Source organism: Gorilla gorilla, chromosome 18 (assembly GCF_029281585.2).
Source record: "Gorilla gorilla gorilla isolate KB3781 chromosome 18, NHGRI_mGorGor1-v2.1_pri, whole genome shotgun sequence".
NCBI classification, from domain to species: domain Eukaryota; kingdom Metazoa; phylum Chordata; class Mammalia; order Primates; family Hominidae; genus Gorilla; species Gorilla gorilla.
The window spans coordinates 25,975,884-25,990,089 of NC_073242.2; positions in this window are offsets into that span (position 1 = coordinate 25,975,884).

Sequence of the window (14,206 nt, forward strand, 5' to 3'; positions counted from 1 at the left end):
GTAACCCTAACTACTCAGGATGCTGAGGTGGGAGGAGCACTTGAGGCCAAGAGTTTGAGACCACTCTGGGCAGCATAACAAGATGCTTCTCTACTAAAAAATAAGAAATTAGCTGTGCATGGTGGTTCATGCCTGTAGTCCTAGCTACTCAGGAGGCTGAGGCAGGAGGATCACTTGAGCCCAGGATTTCCAGGCTGCAGTGAGCTATGATCATACCACGCACTCCAGCCTGGGCGACAGAGTTAGACCCTGTCTCTAAAATATAAAATAAAATAATAAAATAAAATAAAGACATCCAAGCTTTATCAGGAGAGAATACACATAGGTAATTGTGTTGGTGAATTTCTGGGGCTTCATTCAATAGAAATTCTTCTACGACAACAGTCATCCTTAGCTTTCTCTTCTCCAGAGTCTAGGTGCAGGGTAGGAGTTAAAAGCTTGAATTCACACATCAGTCAGGAAAGATCTGCGTAAAACTGTCATCCCTTAATTTCTCTTAGCCTGTTTCTAAGGGGATATTTCTATGAGGATAATTATAGTACTTCCTTCTTTGGGTATAATCAAACCAGTTTATGTAAGTATAGCTTAGCCCATAGCAGAAAGGTAATGAGATGTTCAACTGATCAACAATGAAGTCTACAGGGTCATAGATGTCCCTGAGCTCCTCAGAATATTGTCATACTGACTTAGATAGTTCATTACCACATTCCAATATTAACATGCTGTCTTAATTGCAGAGAGGCCCTGTTACTAATTACAATATTTAGCAATTTTTTTCTTTTTTGAGATGGAGTCTTGCTCTGTTCCCCAGCCTGGAGTACGGTGGTGCCATCTCGGCTCACTGCAACCTCTGCCTCCCGGGTTCAAGCAACTCTCCTGTCTCAGTACCCTCAGTAGCTGGTATTACAGGTGTGCACCATCATGCCTGACTATTTTTAGTAGAAACGGGGTCTCACCATCTTGGCCAGGCTGGTCTCCAACTCCTGACTCCCAGTGATCCATCCACCTCGGCATCCCAAAGTGCTGGGATAACAGAGGTGAACCACCATGCCCAGCCTATTTAGCACTTTCTAACTGGACAGAGAGAGAGAGACAGAGAGAGAGAGAGAGAGAGAGAGAGAGAGAGAGAAATGGAGGTGGGGGAAGGAGGATTTTGCAGTGTGCTTGGCTGGAAAGCCAGCTAGGCAGTAAGAATGGAATGAGCCATCAGTTTCCACAAGAACTGTTGGTAACGACTCCTTCTTCCCTCCCTTCTGGCTGGCTGTCCATTTTGTTGAGGGCTGGGTTGTTTACACGAGAAAAATTCTGGTCCTGTGTTAGAAGGCATGCTTGCTGCTAAAGACAGGTGCTGATAGAACAGTGCAGAGGGCATGATGCTTATGAATGGAGTCACAAAATATCCCACTCCACTAGCCCTGCCCCACACACCAGCATCAGCTGCTTGATTGCTTACAAGCTCACAGTTCTAGCAGAGATCAGAAACTTGGAGGAGATGCCAGTGGCTCTGAGAACCAACCCACATTACTTATTTATTTCCCCCCAACCATTGTTGAAGAGTATTTAGCAAGTATGTTTCCTGAAGGTGGTTCTTTTTGTAAGAAACCCCAACGGTGATTTAATTAAGCCTACATAAATGCTAAGTGGGATTCAAACAGAATGGGATTTGCTGATTTGTATGTGTCGAAATAAATTCCTTGTTCTGTTCTAATTGAATAGATTGAACACAGACTGTATTTGTTCTTATCCTGCAGCCGCTTTCACAGGAGCGATAAATTGGAAATGTTATCTGGCTTGATATGCCAGTTTTTCTGAGAAAATCACTCTGCCAGTGGTGAGAGAATGGAAGAGCTGAAAACGTCTTCTTTTTTCAAAGTCATATGTCACAAACCAAGGAGACTCCAAAAAATAAATTATGGAAGATTATGAGCACTGCTGCCAAGGATACAGTGAAAAAGGTACATCTTGTATGCCCAGGAATGTTGAAAATTAATATAACCTTATTTAAAAAGCAATTTGGAGAAGTTGAAAGAAAGCCTGAAGATTACCACCATGCTTCATGATTCTATCCAGGTGTCCCACATATGAGAGCCAATTCCAAAGAAATAACTACAACTTGGAAAAAACTATATGCATAAAGATGTTCACTGTGGTGTTAGCTACAGCAGCAAAACAAAAAAAATCACAGAAAATGTTTGCAAGAATTCTCAAATAGAAAATTATTAAGTCAGCTATGACACTTTCCCAGTAGGATATTATGCAGCACTTAATATGAAAGTCACCAAGTTTACATGGAAAAATACCTGAAGCATAACCTTAAGTTAAAATAAATCTAAATATACTTATATGCTATAGTTGCACTTTTTAAAAAATATGACAGACAGCATGAAATATCCAGAATAGGCAAATTCATAGAGATCGAAAGACAGGCATAGTGGTTGCCACAGGCTGGAGGAAGAAAAGAATGTGGAGTGACTGCTAATGCATAAAAAGGGTTTCCTTTTGGGGTGATAAAAATGTTCTAGAACAAGATATGGGTGATGGTTGCACAACATTGTAATAATATAATAATGTAATAATGCCACTACATTGTACACCTTAAAGTGGTTAAAATGGTACATTTTACGTTATGTGTATTTACCACTTTTAAAAAAATAAAATGACAAAGGATGAAAAATGAAAGTACCTAAAAATTGGAACAGCAATTGTTTTAGGAGGATGGGATTATGGGTGGATTTTCTATGTTTTTGAAATTTTCTGTAATCTTGGTATTAGAGAAAGGCAGAATCAGACAGTATTAGAATGCAGCCAAGAAGCCTCGGGGCTGTGATTTCCCTAAACCCCATCCCTTTCTCCAACTACTGTAGACCTGGATATCCAAACCTGGAAACTGAGGCAAAGCCACTGCAAAGGACTGGACTTATGAGAGAAACAGCAGGGAGTGGGGGAAGAGGGGTAGTTAATGAGTACAAAAATACAGCTAGACAGAATGAATAAGGCTTAGTATTTGATAGTATAACAGGGTAATTACAGTCAATAATAATTTATTGTACATTTTAAAAACATAATTGAAAGAGTATAGTTTGTAACACAAAGAAATGATAAATGTTTGAGGTGATGGATACCAAATTGACCCTGATGTGTTTATTACACATTGTATGCCTGTATCAAAATATTCCATGTGTCCATACATAAATATACCTACTATGTACCCATAGAAATTAAAAATTTATAAAGTATAACAAAAGAAAGAGAGGGGGGAATAAACTAAGAAATTTAGTGTTTAGAAAATTTTCAGTGCTTCAGAATTGCCTGCATTCCTCTTCACAATCGTTATTCACTTTCTCCTCCTCACAGTGTACCATCATAATGCATTATAATACAGTACCATGGTGTAGTTTTGTCTGTTTTTGAACTTTATATAAATGGAACCATATAAAGGGTCTTCTTTTGTGTTTAGCTTCTTCCATGAAAAACTATAGAGTTATCTATATTGTCACACATATCAATAGTTCATTCATTTCTATTATATCACGATATATTCGTAATACCATATGAATGAAACAGAGAAATGACCTGCTTTATGTTTTTAAAGAGTTTGTGGCATCTGGTTTTAACTCCAATATGTAAAGAGCTGGGAAGCCATCTTTCCTTCCACCACAACAAGAAAACAGCTGAACTGAAAATCAATGACTTTTCTTAGATCCATTAAAGAATTGAGATTGCAGGACACACTACCACCCTGAAAACTGGAGAGAGGAACATACAGAGAGGAAGCAGATCAGCTTACCTGAAGCAGAGGCTGCTGGAATCAGTGACAGGCAGGAACATTTAAACCGTACCTTTGATGACTTACTGGAAGCTGAGTGTGGACCAGATTGAGAGCCTGGGTAGAGGGAGGTCTCCATGCTTCTGTGTGTTTTATCTCCAGGAGTCCCACTAGGTTCCCACAGTGAAGATCAGAGAAAAACAGTGAAAAAATCCCTCACGTTTGTTCAAGGGAAGAGAAAGTAGCCATTCTGAAGTAAGCCCTCAGGTTTGTCCATAACAAAGATCTACCCAGGAAGGGAAAATACTTTACTAGTTTCTTCTCCCAAATGAAGAAAAAGAAATACCCAACTCCAGCTCCCTGTAGCCTTCCTGTCCCACTAAACAGAAGATATAAGGCTTAGAGGCATCTTAGAGGTAACAGACTCCCTAAAAGACTAAAGCTTAATCATAGGATTATAGAACACCTCACCTTTTCCCACATCTTACTGCATTATAGAGCTCCTGTATAATAATAGTGGATTACAGCTAAAAGAGCTATAAGACAGATTTATTTAAGAAGGAGTTTCTAGGGAAACCCAGAGACAACCAGGGAGACAAAAACAAATGTCATTAAAGTAAATGTGAGCCTCTGACTCCTACAGCTGTATAAAATGGTAAACACAACTTAACTCCTAGCCAGATAAACAGAAAACTTCAGTAAATGCATATCCACCTTTGTTGTCATTATCCAAATATATCATGTTCAGTTTCCAACATAAAACTACAAAACATGCTCAAAGACAAATAAAAACACAGTCTGAAAAGAAAAAACAAGCATCCAGACCAGACTTAGATATGGAAGAGATTTGGGAATTATCAAGCCAGGTATTTAAAATAACTACATATATGCTAGGGGCTGTAATGGAAAAAGTAGACAACATGTAGGATTAGATGGATAATGTAAGCAAATAGATGAAAAATATAAGAAAGAATTAAAATGAAATGATAGAAATCAAAATAATCACATCACAAATAAATAAATTGTGATGGCCTCATCAGTTAGTTGAAGAAAGAATCAGTGAGCTGGATGTATTGTCAATAAAAAATTTTCTCAATTGAAATGCAAAAAAAAGATAAACAAGCCGGGCACAGTGGCTCACACCTGTAATAAACAGGCCAGGCATGGTGGCTCCACTTTGAGAGGCTGAGACAGGCAGATCACTTGAGGTCAGGAGTTTGAGACCAGCCTGGCCAACATGGTGAAACCCTGTCTCTACTATAAATACAAAAATAAGCTGGGCATTGTGGTGTGTGCCTGTAGTCCCAGCCACTCGGGAGGCTGAGGCAGGAGAATCACTTGAACCTGGGAGGCGGAGGCTTCAGTGAGCCAAGTTCATGCCACTGTACTCCAACCTGGACAGCAGAGTGAGACTCTAAAATCAATGAATCAATCAATCAAGTAATCAATAATAGAATATCCAGGAACTGTGAGACAATTTTAAAAGGTATAATGCATACAAAGTTGGAATACCAGAAGGAAGAAAGTAGCAGAAAGATTATTTGAAGTAATAATGATGGGAAATTTTCCAAAATTAATGACAGAAACTAAACCACAGGCATAGTAATCTCAGAGAACAACAACCATCATTATCAAAATATCTATCTAGGCATACCATATTTAAATTGAAGAAAACTAAAGACAAACAGACAGGCTTAAAAGAAGCGAGAGGGAAAAATCAACCACCTTCTCTACAGAGAAACAAGAAACTACGCAAGCAAGGAGAGAGTGGAATAAGATCTTCAGGGTTGAAAAAAAATAAAACTCCACCAACATAGACATTTGTGTCAAGCAAATTTTTTTCTCAAAAGTAAAGGAGTAGATATTCTCAGACAAGCAAAAACTGAGGAAATTTGTTGTAAGCAGACTTGCTTACAAGAAATGTTAAAAGAAGGCCAGGTGCAGTGGCTCATGCCAGTAATCCCAGAACTTTGGGAGGATGAGGCAGGGAGATCACTTGAGGTCAAGAGTTCCAGATCAGCCTGGCCAACCCTGTCTCTACTAAAAATACAAAAATCAGCTGGGCTTGGTGGTGCACACCCATAATTCCAGCTACCTGGGAAGCTGAGGCACACGAATTGCCTGAACCCAGGAGTCAGAGGTTGCAGTGAGCTGAGATCATGACACTGCAATCCAGCCTGGGCAGCAGAGTGAGACCCTGTCTCAAAAGGAAGGAGGGAAGGAGGGAAGGAGGGAAGGAGGGGAGAAGGGAAGGAAGGAAGGAAGAAAGGAAGGAAAGAAGGAAGGAAGAAAAGAAAGAAGGAAGTAAGGAAGGAAAAAAGTTCTTCAGGGAAAAGAAAAATGATATAGGTCGGAAACTCAGATCTACATAAAGAAAGGAAGAATAATAGAGAAATAATCAGTGAAAGGTAAATGAAATCTTTTATTTTTGTTATTTCTAATTGATCTAAAAAGATTGCTGTTCAAAGTAATAATAGCAACAATATATTGGTTGAGTATAGCAGATGAAATGAACAGGCTGGTATTATAAGAGATAAGAGGGATGAATTGGAAATACTGTGGTATAAGGTACCTTCACTACCTATGAAGTAGAGAGGTATTATTTAAAAGTATAATTAGATTATTTTAAAATGTGTATTACACTCAAAAGCAGCCACTATTTTTATCAATATATAATAATTGCACATTTTTGGGTGGCAGATGTGATATTTTGGTACCTGTAACATTGTACAACATGTACCCTGATACCATGTACCCTAATACAAATCAGGGTAATTATATTATCCATCACCTCAAACATTTATCTTTTCTTTTTGATGGGAACATTATAGCTTTTTCTCTTCTAGCTATTTTGAAATATACAATTATTGTTTACTATAATTTCCCTACTGTACTATTTAACACCAGAACATATTCCTTCTATCTAATTGTATTTTTGTACCTGTTAACTAACTTTTTATCTCCCACACCCCATCCTCCACCACATAAAATTGATATGCTAAGAGAAGAGGGAACATGGAGTTATATCAAGTGTTCTATTAAAACCAGCAAAGGCAGAAAAAGAGGGGAGGATAAGAAAGAAAGAGCAAGTGCAATGAAAAGAGAAAGAGCAAGTGCAATAATAGAAAAAGCTATAAACATGATAGATATTAATCCAAGTATATCAGTAATAAACTTAAATGTGAACAGTTTAAATATACCAGTTAAAAGACAGAGACTGTCGCATTCGATTATTTTTGAAACAAAGCCAAGATTTATCTATGTGTTCTCTATAAGAACCCCATTTTAAATATAAATACACAGAGAGATTAAAAATAAATGCGTGGAAAAAGATATACTATTCTAACACATTAACACTAATCAAAAGAAACCTGGAGGATCTATATTAATTTAAATCAAAGCAGACTTTAGAGCAAATAAAATTGTCAGAAGTAAAGAGGAGCATGGCATAATGATAAAGGAACCAATTCTCCAAGAAGACATAACAATCTTTAAGGTGTATACAACTAACCACAGAGCATCAAATTACATGAGGCAAAAATAGATAGAACTGAAAGGAGAAATAGATAAATCCACTATTAAAACCGGTGACTCCAACACCCATCTATCAGTAATTGACAAATCTGTCACACAAACATCAGTAAGGATGCAGCTGAACTGAACAACACCATCAGTAACTGAATGTAATCAATACATGTAGAGTACTCCATCCAGTACAGCAGGATGCATTCTTCTCAAGCTCATATAGAAAATTCACCAAGTAGACTACATTCTGGGTTGTATAACACACCTTAACAAGTTTAAGAGTGTGCTGTCAAATAACAATGGAATTAAATTAGAAATCATTAACAGAAAGACAGCTCAAAAAATCCCTACATACTTGAAGATTAAATAACACACTTCTAAATTACACATGGGTCAGAGAAGAAGTCTCAAGATAAATTTTTAAAAATATTTTAAACTAAACAAAATGGTAATATTAAAATATTAGGACACAGTGAAACAGTGCTTAGAAAGAAATACAGAGCATTGAATATGTATTTTAGAAAAGAAAAAAAAGGATCAAAATCAATAATTTAAGCTTCTACCTTGGGAAACTACATAAAGAAGAACAATATAAACCTAAAGCAAACAGCAGGAAATACATAATAAAAATTAAAACATAAAATGGTAAGATTGAAAACTGGATGTTAATAGAGAAAATCAGTTAAACCAAAATCAGTTTTTTTAGAAAAAATCAATGAAATTCATAAACCTCTCATCAAGCTAACCAAGAAAAAATGGAAAAGACACAAATTACTAACATCAGAAATGAAAGAGGGAACACCATAATTGAGCCCATGGGCATTTAAAGGAGAATAAAGAAAATTATGAATACCTCCATGACTCCAAATTTGATAACTTAGATAAAATTGAAGTGGGGTATTTCCCTGACCCCTTCACAGGACATGCAAAGGGGTGCCTTGTTGACTCAGCTTGCAGTACTCAACTCCTTGTGAGAGGGACCATGCAAGCAAACGAGGCAGGAAGTGGAGTGTGTGGTCACTGGAACTAGCCAGCTGCTTTGGTGCCAGCAGAGGCAAACTCCACTCACTTGGACCTGCTGGGCTTCCTGCTTTGTGGGAAGAAGCACACAGGTGAGCAGGTGCAGGAGCCAGGGCAAGCAAGCACTTTTGGGAGCTGGCAGGAGTGAACTCCACACAGGGCCCCATAGCAGCATCTGGCAGAGAGGTGCCCATATCCCCAGAAACCCCAGAGAAAGTCTTACAGTGTGCTCTTTTAGCTCTGTTGACTGCAGATGGCTTAAATGTTACCAGCTCAGTATACTCTCTGCCTTTTCTCATGAGGCAGCTGCCTTCCATCAGTGAGGGCAAAGTGTCAGTGTAACAGCATTTTGCATCCACACTTGTGGTAGCTGAGCTCTTGTCTGAAATCTAGGAGAAATGAAGTCACACAAATGAATCAAAGGTTAGTAAATGTGGGGAATTTTATTGCCAATGAAATTGACTCTCAGTGGGAAGGGGAGCTGAAAAGGGGACATGACGGGAAAGTAATCTTTCTTGAAGTCCAGCTGTCTCCAGCCAGATTCTTCTCTGAAGTTATGTAATCAAGCTGTCCCTCTGAAGTCAAGCTGCTTCTCTCTATGTACAACCAGCGTCTCCAATGTCCAACTGCTTCTCTCTGCCAGCTGGGTCTGGGGTTTTTATAGGCACAGGATTGAGGGCAGTGTGAGCCATGGGTGGTTTTGGAAAAGGCGATATTCAAGCGGGAAAACAGAGATGTAAGTTCTCACTTTGGGCTGTGGTTTCAGGTTTTTGGGCTTGAGGGTGGGGCCCTTGCCGGGGAACCTCCCTCTTCTGCCCAGAATTTCCCTGCCTTCTGTCCATATCAAAATCAATCAATTCCTTGAAAGATACAAGCTACCAAAGCTCATGCAAAGAGAAACAGATAATCTAAAGGGGTTTATATCTATTAAATACAATTTTTTTTTGGTTAAAAAACGTCCTAAAAAGAAAAAATCCAGGCACAGATAATTCCATTGCTTAATTCTACCAAACATCTAGGGAAGAAATAATACCAATTTTGTACAATGTGTTCAAGAAGATAGAAGCAGAGGGAAGACTTTCTAACTCATTCTATGAAACCAGCATTATGTTAAGACCAAAACCAGATAAAGACATTATTTAAAAAAATCTATACACCCACGTCATAGATGTAAAACTCCTCAACAATATCTTAGAAAACAGAATAAAAAATATATAAAAATATATAAAATATACATAAATATATATATAAATATATAAAAATAATTATACACCTCAAGTAGGGTTTATTCTAGGCTTGCAAGGCTGGTTCAACATTAAAAATCAATTAATGTAATCAATCATATCAACAGGTTAAAGAATAAAAATTATATGATTATATTAATAGATGTAGAAAAAGTATTTGACAAAACCTAACATCCATTCAAAATACAAACTCTAAGAAAACTAGCAAAACAGGAACATTTCCAAACTTCCTCAACTTGATAAAATTATCTACAAAAAACTCCAGCTAACTTCATACATAATGGTGAGAAAGTTGATACTTTCACCTCAAGATCAGAAATAAGGAAATAATGTCTCCTCTTGCCATTCCTTCTCAACACTATCTCAGAACTTGTAGCTAATGGAATACCATAAGAAGAGAAAATAAGAGGTATACAGATGGGAAGGAAGAAATAAATTATCTTTGTTTGCAGATTATATTATTGCCTATGTAGAAAATCCCAAAGAACTGGACAAAAAAATCCAGAACTAATAAATGATTATGGCAAAATCAAAGAATATACGGTCATTATACAAACATCAATTTGCCCCCAATATGGTAGCAATGAACAATTGAAGTTTGAAATTAAAAGTAAGATATAATTTGCATCAGCACCAAAAAAAAAAATCTCACAAAATGTGTGTGGGATCTATATGAGAAAAACTATAAAACTCTGATGGATGACATCAAAGATCATTTAAATAAAGAGGTGTTCATTTTCATTGATAGAAAGACTTGATATAGTTAAGATATCAATTCCTCACAACTTTACAATCTGTAGACTCAGCACAATTACTACCAAAATATCACCAAGTTATTTTGTGAATATTGACAATTTGATTCTAAAGTTTATATAGAAAGGCAAAAGAAACAACTATGTAACTCAAGACTGAAGAATAAAAAAGTCAGAGAACTAACGCTATCGGATATTAAGACTTACCACAGAATGACAACAATCATGTTAACAAGGTATTGGTGAAAGAATAGATGAGTGATAAATGGAAGAGAATAGAGTACCCAGATGTAGACCCACACAAATATAGCCAACTAATCTTTGACAAATGAGCAACAATAAGACAATGGAGAAAGGATAGTCTTTTCAAGAAATGGTACTGAAACTTCTGGACTTTGGTATGCAAAAAAAAGAGAATCTTTTATAAAAATTAGCTCAAAATAGATGTTACACATAAATTGCAAAATTACAAAACTTCTATAAGGTAATGTAGGAGAAACCTGAGGTGACCTTGGGTTTGGTGGTGAGTTTTTAGATTCAACATCAAAAGCACACTCAGTAACAGAAACACAATACAAGTCATGTATCTGTTAAAGAACTTTTATCCAAAATGTACAAAGAACTCTTAAAACTCAACAGTAAGAAAACAAATAACCTGATTAAAAATGAACAAAAGATTTGAAAGACACCTGAAAAAGATATGCAGAGAGCAAATAAGCACACAAAAAGATGCTCAGTCCCATATGTCATTAGGTAACCACAAATTAAGACAAAAGTGATAGTACTACACACCTGTTAGAATGGCTAAAACCAAAAAAACAAAAAAAAACAAAACTCACAACACCAAATGCTGGCAAGGATGCAGAGAAACAACACTTACTTGCTGCTGGTGGGAATGCTAAATGGTGCAGCCATTTTGGAAGACAGCTTGCAGCTTCTTTCAAAGCTAAGCATAGCCTCACTATATGAGTGCAGCAATCATGCTCCTAGCTATTTACCACAAAGAGTTGAAATTTATGCATGCACAAAAACCTGCAATGTGCACATTTACAGCAGCTTTATATAATGGCCAAAGTCTGGAAACAACCAAGATGCTCTTCAATAGGTGAATGAATAATCTTTGGTATATCTATACAATGGACTATTATTCAATGGCTAAAATGAAACGAGCTATCAACCCACAAAGAGACATGGAGGAACCTTAAATGTATTTCGCTTAGTGAAGAAGCCAGTCTGGAAAGCCTACACACCATATGATTCTAATTAGATGACATTTTGGAAAAGACATTACTATAGACAGGGAAACAATCAGTGCTTGCTGGGGGCTTGGTGGAAGGGCACGTGCATGACTCCTGTAGTGACAACTCCTGCTGAAAGCAGGCTCACAGGCAAAAATTACAAAATAAATTATATTAAAGTCTACATAAAAACTGGGAGAATTTACTACCAAAGGGAGGGAAAAGATGAATAGAGGAAGCATTAGAGATTTTCTATGTGGTGAAACTATTCTGCATAATACCATAAGGGTGGATGCACGTCGTTATTCATTTGTCAAAACCCATAGAACCAGACAACATAAAGAAAGGAACATCACGTAAACGAAGGACTCTAGTTAATAGTAATGTATAAAATTGTAACAAATATGCCACACCAATGCAAGATGTTAATAATAGGAGAAATGGCATGCTAGAGGTAGAGATTAGGGGTGGGGTGCGTATATGGAAGTCTGTATTATCTGTTCAATATTTCTGTACATCTCAAACTGTACTAAAACTGAAGCCCATTTAAAAAATAAAAAATAAAATTAGCTGAGTGCAAATGATAGTTTAAGCACAGCAGTTAAAAAAATTAAAACAACAACAACAACAACAACAAAACAAAGGTGGGGGGCTGGGCAAGGTGGCTCACGCTTGTAATCCCAGCACTTTGGGAGGCCGGGGCGGGCAGATCACCAGAGGTCAGGAGTTCGAGGCCAGCCTGACCAACATGGAGAAACCTGTCTCTACAAAAAAAAAAAAAAAAAAGTACAAAAATTAGCTGGGCGTGGTGGTGCATACCTGTAACCTCAGCTACTTGGGAGGCTGAGGCAGGAAAATCACTTGAACCCAGGAGGCAGAAGTTGCAGTGAGCCCAGAACCCACCATTGCACTCCAGCCTGGGCAACAAGAGCAAAACTCCGTCTCAAAAACAAACGAACAAGAAAAAGGAATTCTATTAATTTTTTTGTAAAGCTTGTCACAGCTGCCAAAGTAATCTATACCTCATTCCTGATAAGGGATGCCATTGGTAGGTAGGGGTGAAAATATCTTAGAAATGCAACCTTCCTTCTAATTCATTAATATTTCTCTTCAGAGGTTTTACGGGTGCTTTAGCTGTCTTTTTGTGTCTTTTTTCACCTGGTGACAAAGAGCTGCAATTTTCCTACCTATCAATTTGGCAGTCTGTGTGACATTTGATGGAACAACTTATGGAGTATGGTGGTGCTTATATTTCTATAGTCAGTCTTCCTGGGTTCAGTTTCAGCCCCATGACTTAACAAGCCTATGAGTCTGAGTTTTAACAAATAGCATAGAGGAAATGTTAGTATTTACCTCAAAGATTGTTGTAAGGATTAAATAAACTAATCTCTGGTTCCCATTAGATGTGTTCAATAGATGTGAGCTGTTATTTTTATTATTTATATAAGTCTTACCCAATGCTTACATCAAATAGGGGAAAGATGAAAGATTCCAGCTCAAATTATTTCTGGACTATCAAAGTACATAAAAGCAAAACTAAGATAGGATGCTTAGAAGCTGTGGAAGCACAGCCGAGAGGAAAAAAAAAGGAGAGAAATACAGGTCAGGATAGCTTGAAATCTCCTCTGCCCTTGATCTAGGCATCCAATATAGCTCACCCCAAATCCCTTTAATAATCCCCTTCTGTAAACTTGACCCTAACCTTGTGCTCTCCTGGGCAGGAAATAGTGATAAAGTCTGAGGTTTTACCTCTAAGGTTCTCGGTGACCCCTGGCCTGAGCCTCCACCTCTTGAACCTGAAATCAGGAAGGGTCAAGACCCTGATTATTTCTTGTGCTCTCTCCCTCTCTCTCGGTGTTTATATTTTGCTCCACATGCCTGGGGCCCATCAAAGGGAGAGGAACATGTTCAGAAAATAAATAGCATTGCTGTCTTATGCTTTGCTTGCTAGAAGCTGTTTATATAATATAATCTGGTTTCTTCACTTTGGGGAACTTAAGGCACAGAAATTGCTTTCCCTCAAGTCTTAATATCATAGGACTCAAAAGAGACCAAAAAGAACTTCATGGGACCATGGTTCCCTCCACAGACATGTTGCCAAATAGTTTCTTTCCCTTCATGTTTGCTTCTTCAATCAAGATGCCAAAAACATCTTCAGAAGCACAGATACTCTGTTGCCTGGGGCTGCGACATGTGGCTTATGCTAAATTCTTTTCTCTCTCATCCTTGCTAGGCTGCATTTGTAACCAAGCCCTGGTCCTTTTCATTGCATCTTGCCAGAATGAAGAAGAGCTGATCTCTCCAGTTCCTGTTATTCCCTTTACATTGCCCACATTTATTGCTCAATAAACCACAGAAATCCTTTTGTAACCCTCGTTCTTCTCCTCTCTTCCCCCTTTCACTATTGAATTTAAAACTCATGCATTAGGCATGTGCTTTGTGATATTTGTGTCACCTCTCTAAACTGTAGTGCAAAAAAGAGGAAGAAAAGGCATCTGCTCAAATTGACATTTCCATCTCGGCTCACTCATTTGAGAGTGACAGGCTATAATTTGCCAACAGGTTCACATCCAAATGCATAGGTTAGTGCTGACATCAGGTGATTTTTCCACCATTGCCATCTCCAGCTCATGCATGCTACACAGGAGGCCACGCTTAAGT